General features: G+C 36.4%; 1 protein-coding gene across 2 annotated transcripts in view; it reads left to right on the forward strand.

The window, feature by feature from the left end:
* Positions 1-12,292, forward strand: part of Spred1 (sprouty related EVH1 domain containing 1) — a 63,585-nt gene that overhangs the window by 17,495 nt on the left and 33,798 nt on the right. Inside the window, exon 1 of one of the 2 annotated variants that reach the window (XM_031371429.1) lies at positions 4,005-6,702. The exons of the other annotated variant lie outside the window; for it this stretch is intronic. The gene's annotated coding sequence lies outside the window, so the exon portion shown is untranslated. Of the gene's footprint in view, positions 1-4,004; positions 6,703-12,292 lie in introns of those variants that run through there. 2 annotated transcript variants of the gene reach the window in all.

A 12,292-nucleotide genomic window follows, 5' to 3' on the forward strand; every position in this document is an offset into this window, starting at 1 on the left:
AAGAAAATACTAGTAGTGATGTATTTTTAACTATACAGCTAATATGTTTGGAGTTATTTAAAATTTATATTGAGAGAAATGTATTTTCACTATTGCCGTAGGCGAGCATCTACATAAGACTGTTAAATTGATTGTTGTTTTATATTAAACAACTTTTATAATACTTATTTTTATTGTTATAATATTTTATAATTTTTAAGGAATATGACAAAAAAGATATTGTAAGTATTGAAGGGGGTCTATGGGAGAAGCAGTGATACAAAAGGGGAACAAGAATGTGATTCAATTGTATTTAATTAAAATATGTTTTTAAATGTTAACAAATTCAGATAAATTGAAATCATGTAACTTTTCTCATCATAATGCAATAAAAGTTTTTAAAAAAAAGAGGACTGTGCCACTACTGCCTGCCATACTTAATATGCCTCTCTGTTCAGGTTTGCACCCCCACAAAGTGAATGTTTGTATAAAAATGAAACAATGCAGCAATACTTAGCTTTAGAGAAATATTCTACAGCCTGAGATTGATAAATAGAGAAAAAATATCGGCCTTCATTAGTTGTTTTTGACAAAGAAAGCAACATGCACATTTGGTTTGTGCAACAGAAATTACGAGCAATTTCTTCTTTCCCTTCCTCCCTCCCTCCTTTCTTTATTTCTGGCATTTGTTTGCATGCCTTCTAGAAGTTGATGTGTCTGCTGTCTTCCTTAGTCACTGTCCACTTTTTTTTACTGAGATAGAGTATTTTACTAAACCCTAAGTTCACCAGTCAGCTAGTCAGGTTAACCTATCTAGCCAGTTTGTTTCAGAGATCCTGTCACCGCCTCTGAAGTGTTGTGATACAGATGTGCCCTGACATTTATATGCGTGTCTTGGATTCACATTCCATTTGTCTTGTTTGTGGGCTTGTGCAGTAAGCATTTATTCATTGATAAGGCAGCAAATATTAGTTCTTTATGTAGCTCAGTATGAGAAAGAGAGCCTCCTGTTTAGCAAACATGGGTCTGGATTCAGTCCCCATTGCATAATTTTTTTATCAGCATATATTTCTTATGCAGACTTACTTTAAAAATCAACCTGATGTTTTCTAAATTGTTGTAATCGGGTACGCATCAGCTTGCTGCATTTATACTGTTCCACAATGTAATCTACATGATCTGTAAATACAACTTAGGAATGCGTTAAAAATTCTTTATTCAGATGTACAAACCATGATTATTATCTTTGGTTCACTCCAGTTTTATTTGACTTAAAAGCTGCTGACCTAAATGGATAAGCAATACTAGAATGATTTGAGTTTGTGGGTCTTGGAAACACTTGGAATGTGTTATCTTTGTCTTCTGATTGGTAGTTGTGGAAAAATGTGTTCTGTATGCTTGTAGTATAATCTTTGACTCATTAAAACTTCAGAAATGAAAGGTTCATAGACTTAAATGTTTATTTCTAGTAATGGCTGTTTTTATTTTACTATGACATACTCTGAAACCCTTCTGAGTAATGACTGTGGTGGTATATAAGTGCTTCACTGTCAAGCCTTTTTGTTTTTAAACCACATTTCTCTTGCTGCTCTGCATGGGAATTATGAGGCTGATTTGAAGTCAGTATTGGTCCTAGTTACAAAGCTTGTAGCATCTAGTGTATTCCAGGAAATTGTTTGTAGCTGAACATGAAGGGGTTCATGAGAAAGAAGTTCAGGGCAACTGAATGGTAAACATGTGGGGTGAATGCATTTGTGGAGTACAGTCACATGTTTTGAGGTTGTGATGGTTGGGGGCATGATTATGCAATTGAAATTTTTGCTGTAAATGCTATGAGCTTACACCAATAGAATTGCAACTATTAGAGAATATGCACCCCAGCCAAGGATTACTTCCACATAGATGAGACCTCCTTTCTAGGTACTTTAATTCAAAGCACAGAGCAGAACAAGGACACAAAGACAGTGGGGGTTTAAATCCTCACTTAGGCTCTTACACAAGATGTAGTCTTGTCAGTGGGCATTATTGTCCGAATTAAACTTGTCTTGAACCTAGTTTCTCAGGCATAATAGGCTACTGAAGTCTTCAGCGCTGAATGAATAGTTTAATACTCTTAGAAATGAGATTATTTTGTTTCATCGTTTTTGCTGTTGTAAAAGAAGAAAATAAAAGTAACCTCTCTGTCTTCTGACCATGGTGACTTGTTGTGACTCTTCCTTAGGAGCAATTATCCTTGTAGAAATTCTCTCAAACTGAGATCATGCTGTTTCGAAGTCAAGTTGCTTCTTTGTACTTACTGTGACAGTTTGTATATAGTTTGCTTCAAAATACTCCTAGATTTACTTTTAGCCCCTTGCTAATGAGCCTCTAAGTGCCTTCCTTTATTAAATTATACTCATCATAGCTTTATGCATAGTCTTGAGCATACCTCTGTTTTTCTGGAATTGATTTCTAGATATAAACTATGTGGTGCTGGGGGGTACAAACTGCTGTAAACATAGGTGCTTACATTTCCATAAGCTGTGTAGAAGAATGTATTGTATTGATACTATTATTAATGCTTAACTAATTCAGTAGGTAAAAAGTCATGACAGTAGTAATTAATTTCTACTTTGGTGATTACTTAGTAAAGTTGGGCATCTATGACATTCATCTTGCAAATTGCCTTTTCTGCATTTGTCCTCTAATACATTTTGTTTGTTCTTTCAGACAGTCTTGGGTAGCTCAGGCTGGCCTCAAACTCACTCTGTAGCTGGTGATGGCTTTCAGCTTTTCTTTCAGCTTCTAACTCCTGAATTATGAAAATTTCTACTAATAATCATTTTAATTTTAGCTTAGAGTCAAGTTTCTTTTTCCCAGAAAGTTTACTTTTGACTTTAACACTACTTATTGAACAGCCATTGTTTTCACAGATCTGTTGTCTTATTGCCATTCATACTTAATACTTTGAGTACATTTATGTATTTTTCTAGACTACGTTCTTGAGTTTTCACCTCATCTATTTTCTTTTAAAGCATATTATTGGCCATTGGCATGAGAAATGTATTCAGATATTTGGGTGGGATTTATGAGTCAGTGACATAATGAACACATTATATTACTGTGATGCATGTATATTATTACCTGTACATTTGTCTCATCTGGACCACAATATTTTAAATACTACATCTTTATTCTTCCTGTTGACTTATGGGGAGGTTCTAGGGTCCCTCTTCCTGTGCTCTTTTTGAAACTCTATATGTAGCACATACAATAAAAACTCAAGAAAAACATTCCCCTATTAAAACAAAACCTTATTTGTTTAGTACTTACTACCAGCCCCTGAGTTTACAGAGGGTCTCAGAGCTTACAAATGGATCAGTCCAGTGTTGGAATACTAACTAACTTAGCCTCGGTTCCCCAAACAGCTGCTGCAGTGGAGCATCCTGTTTTGCCTGCTCTATAAAGAAGTATATGCTTGTACCTCTTAGAGGACTTTCTGGAACCTTAGGGTTCCCTGCCCTAGAATATTGCTGTGAGAGCTACAGTAGGATGTAAGAGTGATGGACAGCATATATACCATTATGCTGTCACGGAACAGGTCACAGAAGGCAGTGGATAGAGTAGAGATGGTTATGCTGTTACTTCTCTGCTTAGGGTATCTGACGAGCTTTACTGCAGAGGATAGAGTCAATTGAGTGCATAGCTGTACTACTTAAAGACCTGAGCTTCGGAAGCACATCGGCACACAGAGTTTGCCTTTATGCCATTTGATTTTCTGATCAATGTTTTTCCACTTATTAGCTATTTTTCTCAACAGTATTTCATTTACTTGGCTCCCTCCCCACTTTTTACTTTAATCTGCAAGGCAGTGTTTTTCTTTATTTTAGTGTAGATTTTATACTTTCCCTGCTCAAAAGTATTTTTCTTAGTAAAGAGGAGCCTTATTTTTACTATGTGTGAGCTGCTCTGTCTGTATCTTACAGCATTGTCTTCTCACCTGAAAATTTTTCATGCCTTGTGGTCTTTGTCTAAGGTAGTCTTTTATAAGAAGACTCTTCCCCGTTCTTGTTAACACCACTTTACTCTTCCTTTGGCTCCTCTGGGATACAGAGAATCTGGTTCCTGGAAAGACTTGGGTCTCTCAGATTAGAGATGTTTTTCTCTGAATGACTGAAATTGAGAAATGTCCAGCTGTATCATTAGAGGTCTTTCTGGAATCTTGTTTTCCTGCCCTAGAACAAAGTAAACCTAGAAAAGGGACTCTCTATTTCAGTAGCTGTCTTAGGAATGGAGGTTGAATTAATACTGCAACATTTTATTCAATATTGGATATTGAAAATTTCTCTTTACTTAGGATTAAACATCAATAAAATATTTTACAGTCTTTATAGAGACTGATAGATTTGATATGTTAATATACTGATATAAAAGTTGGGGCTTTCTATATTTTTGTTTCATTTTTTTTCAGGGACTGCGCATTAAACATCAACTATCCCAGATAATACTGTGTCAGATGCAGTAGAAAGACCCACTTTACATAGATCGTTGATCCATGTTAATATATAATAAAAAAATTAAATCAATAAATTAGATTATTTCAGTCATAAGTATTAAGAAGGAAAGGAGGTGTCAGTGCTACTTTAGGGAGCAATCATTAGCTGAGACTAAGAATGAAGCATCCAGACAGTTCCTTATTTCCAGAGTCATCAAGTGGAGACAGACACTGGGGTAGAAGAAAGCTGTAGAAGATGTGTGGTTGAAATGAAGGAACATTGGGAGTAGTAAGAAGTTAGACCCTCTTAATGAGTTGGCTGGGCCCTTTAAGTTTTTGGATTTAATGTTGAAAGGTTATATATTCAATACTGAGATGAAAAAAAATCATTAGAGCTAAATTTAGCAACAACATTAGAGTGATAAATTTCTTGTTTATAATGATAATAGATTCTGAAGTGTGCAAGGTTTATATAATTTTTATTGTTTTGAAGTTTTGGACATGATGTCTCAAGCCTGTAATCTGGGTACTCAGCAGGCTGAGTCAAGTCAAGTTGCTGTGTTTTGAAGTAGCCTGGCTATGTAGTGAGTTTCAGGCCAGTCTAGGCTACAGTATCAGATCTGGTCTCAAAAAAAAAAAAAAACAAAAACAAAAAACCACAAACCTATTGCCAGGTTCATACACAAGGGAAAATGGCTAAAATCTGTATATTGCTATTGTTCTAAAAAAATCACTACTAGTTACCTTAAAATAAACTAGAAAGTAGAATGCAACTGGTCTACATTTAAGTGAGCCAATATTTAAGAAACCAGGAGCTTTCACATAAGCAAGATGTCCAACTTTTCTAAACAGATTGAAATCTTCCCAATACTGAGTCTCCATTCCTAGAAGGCAGCAGCTGTAGTAAAGTTATGCTTCCTGCTGTCTATAGCACTGAAATTTTACTCAGCTCAAAGCTGCTTTCTTTGTTCATGTTAACATCTGTGAAACTTACAGGTATGTAGGCCACTGAGAAAATTCAAATGTTTATTTATTGCTGCTAGTTCTTTTTACAAAACAAACACTAAAGAGATTTGGATTAACCAAAAGATTACCAGAATTTGAATTTTATAACTTAATTCATTGTTGAAATATTATTGAAGAAAAAATGTTCCACATTTATTGTGCCAGCATTCAAATTATATTTAAACATAAAATTCACTTACAGAATTTTAAAAAATATTTATTTATTTTATGTATGTGAGTGCTCTGTCTGAATGTACACCTTCATGTGAGAAGAGGGCGCCAGATCTCATTATAGATGGTTGTGAGCTACCGTGTGGTTGCTGGGAATTGAACTCAGGACCTGTCCCTCACTTCCGAATTTTAAGCAAAACCATTGTCTTGACTTTAATTATATTTTAAATTACCTGCTAAAATTAAGTATCATGCCTCCTATCACTTTTAATTTTAAAAGGAGCATTTCTCCCAAAGGTTAGCCTGAGTTACAATCTTTTTCACAGGCTTCTGATTTATTTCCAGAGCCTCTGTTAAATGCATGCAATAATTCCATCAGAGTAAAGCACCTTAGAAATTTGATGGCAATTTATAAACATTATTCTCCTTATGATATTAAAATTAGTTCTTGTGAATACCTTGATAGGAACTGTATATTACTATGTTGGAAACTTAATAATAATGTATTTTGTGTATGTGGATATGTGCATACATATGTAGAGAGACTAGAGGTCAATATCCAGTGATCAGTTTTTATTTTATTTTATTTATTTATTTTTTTTGAGACACAGTCTCTTAGAGAACTTGGAACTTGAGCTAGGTTGGTAGCCACCAAGCCTCAATGATCTTCCCTTTCCTGCTTCCCCAGTACTGGGATCAGTGTATCATTTTATTTTTAAAAATCTAGTTAATTTGATTGCCCAATTGAAAAGAAACATACATGCCATATGATCAGCATGGTCACTCAAGCTGTCAGTCACCTTTGGACATTATTAGCACACATGTAACTCATCTTTCTGTTGCTGCTTAGCTTTGTTGTTTTGGGCCTGTGGTGAGAGGGGCATACCATGTAACAAAGCAGCTCACCTCTTGGAAGGAGAGGTTTTCCACCATTTCCCAGTAGCACCCCAGCCTGGTGACCACGTCCTATAGTACATGGCCTTTAGAAGACAATAGTGATCCAAGCCGTAATACCATGCTGCATGCTTCTGGGTTAGCAGCTTCTCTGCACCTATTGATCTTGGTCCTTACAGGTATGTACTCTTGGAGATCATCCAATTCCTGTAGTTTTTGTCTCACTCTTTGTCTCTTAATGCTTATTCCCCATGAGTTTTGTTAAAAAGAATAGCTCTAGATTTCTACTTTGTAGCTCTTTGTATAAAGACACTGCTGTATTCCCAGGTTTCAATATTAAAATAGTATCAGAATTCAAATAGCATCTTCCTAGCTGTCTTTCTCTCTTTGCTTTCTTCTGGCTGTTCCAAGCTTTCTTGATTCCATTTCTTAGTGTATTTATTCTTAGATTTTCATCATATTCCCTAGCATAGAAGCCTAGAATGAGGTGAAGGTCAGTAAAGGACCCTTAGCTAGAGCCAAATTTAAAAAGAAGCTCAGTTTATTTTAAAGATAAGAAGCCCGTTTGCTTCGAAGCCTTTTTGCTACACTTAACCTCAATTGCAGAGAATGTGTGAAATTTCTCACTGGCATTTGTATACTTTGTCTACACATGGATAGTTGTGGGTTGATATATATATATATATACACTAGAGTGCAAGAGAGTCCTCTGTAACTTCAGCAAAGGAATCCATCAGCCCAGAACTCTGAAGGATTAGATAAAAGGATTAATTTTTGTGCATTGGACCTGGGAGATTGTTCAAAGCTTTATGCTGTCTTTCTTTTTGTGTGTGCTGGGGAATGAAACCCCGGGCTGCTGGCTTGATAGGCACATAGACCACCACTGAGCTACCGAGACTTATTTGAATCTCTATCTTTTGACTTAGGAACACTTATATGTGAAATTAGGTACCAGAAAATAGAAGGCTTAATTTAAGGATCTCTCATTACTGTAGTCTACAAGGGAATGCTTCCAGAAGAGATTGTGTTGTACTACCCAGAGGGTCTATTTTCTTTAAAACAGATCAGCCACCAGACTGTCCTTCAAAGCTTTGATTCACTGGGGGGTGGAGGTGAGCTGGGGCAGGGGGTATGTGCCCTAGCTTTCCATTCTTAAAACCTATCCTGTGCCCTCAGCTGGCCAAATTTTTGAAAAGTCTACCTTGCTCTCTGCTTTGAGACCCAGGATACATATTTGCTATTATTTCAGAGTCTTCTATCACGACCTCCCTTTCCTCCTCTTATTTTTGCCCCTTCCAGGAACTTACTTTTTTGAAACAAGGTTATATGTAGCTTGTGCTGTGACTTGGCTAGGTAGTCAGAGCTGACCTTGGATTCCTGATCCTCAAGTATTAGCATTATAGGTGTGTTACACATGCACACAGCCAGCCTTCATTGATTGTGAAGAATATCTTGTTTGTTAAGAGTAACAATGATTTATAAGTCACTATGAGGAAAATGGGGGGCTGGCAAGATGGTTCAGTGAGTACAGACAGTTGTTACTGTTCCCGGTGACATCATTTGGTCCCTTGGACCTACGTGATAGAAGGAAGAAGTGACTCTAGCAGGGTGTCCTGACGTCCAGGCATGTATAGTGGTACAGGAACTCCCACACAGACATACGCACAAAATAAATGAGTACATCTTAGTGAATATTAAAATAAAAAAATCTGTGTGTGAGAAATGACTGTTTTCTACTTATGTTTATATATCATACATGGACAGGATATCATTAAAATTAATACTATATATAATCAGGCAGAGTCCATGTTCTGAAAACTGATATTAACAAAATGAACTACAGTGATGAAGTACTTATTTAAGTAAGGCATATTTGTTAGGAAGTACCTGTTTATTTAGTGGCTATTTTGTTCTAGATAGCAGTAAACAGTTAAGTAAATCTATTCTTTGTGGAAAATGCCTTTGAGTGGATTTTAGTTCTAGGTGTCTGGATTTTTTCAGCTATGTTATTAGGTGATATTTTGTCTGTTAATGAACAACATGGGGCTGGGAGGACTTAGGCTTGGTGGAAAGCCAAAGTTGTATTCGTCCCTTGTCATGAGTTGAAGAAACTGTCTGTGGGAGTATAAACAGATATTTTGGTTCCTCTGTAGAGCTTAGCTTTTACCTACTTGTGCATCTGCTTACATGGACTCATTTTATTAAACTAATTTAACAACTAAAAGTACAATAAATAAATAAATAAATAAATAAATAAATAAATAAATAAATAAAGCAAGCAGCTGGGTTTTCTTTTTTTGTGCAGACTCCAGATCAGGTTGATGTTTCTTGATTATTTAGTTTGGCTGAAAACAGTCCATTAAGAGTGAATAAATAACATCAGAGGAGTTATAAAAATAGTTAAGATGCAGATGTTAAATACCTAGAGTTCATAAACCAAGCCAAGATCTAAGATTCTATGTAAGTTTGTATATAGAAGAAAAGAACATTCTACTGGAGAAAATAAAAAGGCAATATTGATCCATTTATTTATGAGTACAGTTTCTAAAAAAGTGTTAGAATGCCTTCTTTCTCTGTAGTGTCCTTGTACATTTAAAGATTTTTTTTTTTAAATTTTAGTGTATATATGCCTGTACTACATATATACAGCACTGCCACAGGTAGGATACCCTGGGGCTGGATGTATAGAGAGGTTGTAAGCTGCCATGTTGGTTCTGGGAATGCTCAGCCATCTCTCCAGCCCCTCCCCTTACAGTTTAAAATAAACTTCAGTATTGTACCTATGAATATACTTTCATGTAATTACAGAGCAGTCATCAGAATTGACATAGGCTACTTGAACTTAGTAATGCAGACCAGGATAGCCTTACTGACAACAGCTTTTCTCTCTTTCCTTGACTTGGAGTTTGCTTGGTCACTGCACGCATGTGATTCTAACAAAATTGATTCTGGGTATATTTTACTCAATCTGTTGGTGTTTATGTTTGAAACAACATGCTCACCATATTCAGTGCTGCCCTTTTTAGTTAAGTAGTTTGGATCTGTTTTTTATTGGGCAGTGCTGCAGTAGGACATTAAATTTTCAGTGAAAATTAAATCAATTTATAATGCATTTAGGCGGAAGGGGTATTTAAAATTTCAAAGGTTCCACAGTCTCACAGTTTCTATGTTCTGACCAGCGTGGCCTCTTAAGAGGAAGTTTGCAAACTGCCTTCTGTGGATGAAATGTTAGGATTATTATGTAACCGTGAAAATACCACTAAAGAGTGCTGAATTCTGACTGAATTCTCATTTGGCTGTTTAAGTCACCTTGTAGGACCCACATGCCAAAGTCACTCTTGAAAAGTAAAGAAGAATTTTAGCTACTTTTAATGTCTACTTTATCTGTTTTTGTTACTCTTCACCTATTTAGGTATTTATTGAATACTTGGAGGTACCTCCAAGACTCAGATGTTAGCTGGGCAGCGGTGGCGTACGTCTTTGATCCCAGTACTTGGGAGGCAGAGGCTGGCGGATTTCTGAATTTGAGGACAGCCTGGTCTACAGAATGAGTTCCAGGACAGCCAGGGCTACACAGAGAAACCCTGTCTTGAAACACCCACCCCACCCCCCAAAAAAAAACTCAGGTGTTGACCATGTTTAGAACACCCAGTTGGTGGATTTTAATACCCTCTGTGAGTTTATTCTTAACATTTCCCCCTTGTTAGTCTTTTGATGAATCTGGGTCCCTGCCACTGACTCCATATCTTCCTTGTATCCCCAATCTGATTGCGTTACCCTTTAAGGCTGGCAGCTTACAGCTTACTCCACCTACCTGCACTGAGCACCAAGATGTTATATGGACTCTCAGCATGCATATAGCTAAATATTTGCCCCTACATGAATTTGGTAAACTAAGTGCTTTTCATCCTTGTTAAATGAAGTCATGTGCACAGAACATTGGAGGAGTTCACAGTAACTTCAGAAGTCCTAGAAATTCAGTGTAACAAGTTTTGCTAACTTAGCAAAAGCCACCCTCCAATGTTGAAAGTAAAAGGACTTCTCTTCTCAGGATGATCCCCAAATTTCCTTGAATGGTGATCTATCACTAAATGCTCTTGGCTACCAGCCCTTATAGCCAGGAAGTAGAACAAAGTAGGATACTACTTTATCCTGTGTATATATAAACCCACAGTTGTCATTAAAGTCTAGTAACATAGATAATATAAGTAATAATGACTGAGCAATAATTTCTTTACTAACAACATAGAAATGAGAATAGATTTGTTCCTTCTTCCTAGCTGGCAAAAAGGAATTTCTCAGATAGGTTAAGTTAGGAAAATGGATCAGTGCCTGCTTTGGCTTTAAGGAAGTATTATTAACCACACTAGCCATTAACCATTAAATGTCCATTATCTGAGTCTTGGATTCATACCCTACTTGGTAGAAACATTTACAAAATAATTTCCTCTTCTGCCTGTGTCTTCCTAGCTCCTCTCTTAGGAGGTGTTGAGTTGACTATTTAGTTTCCACAAAACAGCTACCGAGTCTCATGAAATATGCCCAGCATCTTTGGAAGGAGCACATGTTGGGAGTGTGGGAAAGGCTGCAATATCAGCTTATGCTGGAGCAAGTTAGTAAAACATGGGATATTATGAGTAGTAGAGTATCAGTACTTTCAAGTTGATAGAAGATGCATGCACTGTGTAGGGAGCAGTAGGTTTGGACATCAGGGAAGAAAGAGAGCATCTAGATTTGCTCTTTGCTGAGCCAAAGAATGTTCATATTTTGAATTTTGATAGATATTTATAAGTTACCTTAAAACCTATTTACTACCTTATATTTTCATATTTTATCTATCTTCTGAGCTAGTAAGTGCATTGTTGGCATTTGATCATCTCTAATTTACATCATTTTTATTATAACTAAGATTCTTTATTGTTTAAGAAGAGTACCTTTGTTTGTTTGCATGTGTTATTTGTGGCAAAGAGATTGAATAATAAATTCATCATTTTTCCCCTGCCCTCAAAAGGCTCTTAACCCTAAACTCTGGAACTCATAAATATGCTAGCAACTTTCAAAGCATGACTGAAGTTAGCATTGCTATGGAGAGCTTGTCTTGAATTACTACTTAAATGGGCCCAGTATAATCCCATAGGTTTCTAAGAGTGGCATTTTTCCAGCTGTGGAACTGTGATCAGAGAGAATTAATTTCAGGAAGATTCATACAAAAGTAGTATTCCTTGCTTTGAGGAAAAGACGGGGTTGTAAGCTGAAGGAATGTTAATGGTGTCTAGGAGCTTTTTCTTTCCTAGAGGAATGAAGCATTGGCAATACCTTTATTTTTGCTAAGTGAAACTGAACTTTCAAGTCACAGAATTGTATAAATTTGTGTATAAACTACTCAGCTGGCAATTTTTATATCAATACCAGCAGTAGAAAACTCTGTGTGTCTGTGTGTGTGTGTATCTGTGTGTGTGTGTGTGTGTGTGTGTGAGAGAGAGAGAGAGAGAGAGAGAGAGAGATTTTGTTCTTATAAGTTTGCTGCTTAGTTTTTGTTACCTCTCTATTGTTTATGATGTTGTGCTATGTAGTAATATATAATCGAATTTACCTCCTTTTAATGCTCTATAATATTTTTATCTCACCCTGAGTTAGTTCTGGCGTTAATGTTGCCCTACTGCTTTTCTTTGCTCTTTCATCTCCATGCTGGATCAACCTAGGGTCTTGAGAATGCTAGGTGTGTAAGCCAGAGATCCATGTCAGCTGTTTTCATTAATCACTCTCCAC

Source organism: Mastomys coucha, unplaced genomic scaffold (assembly GCF_008632895.1).
Source record: "Mastomys coucha isolate ucsf_1 unplaced genomic scaffold, UCSF_Mcou_1 pScaffold15, whole genome shotgun sequence".
Classification (NCBI taxonomy): Eukaryota; Metazoa; Chordata; class Mammalia; order Rodentia; family Muridae; genus Mastomys; species Mastomys coucha.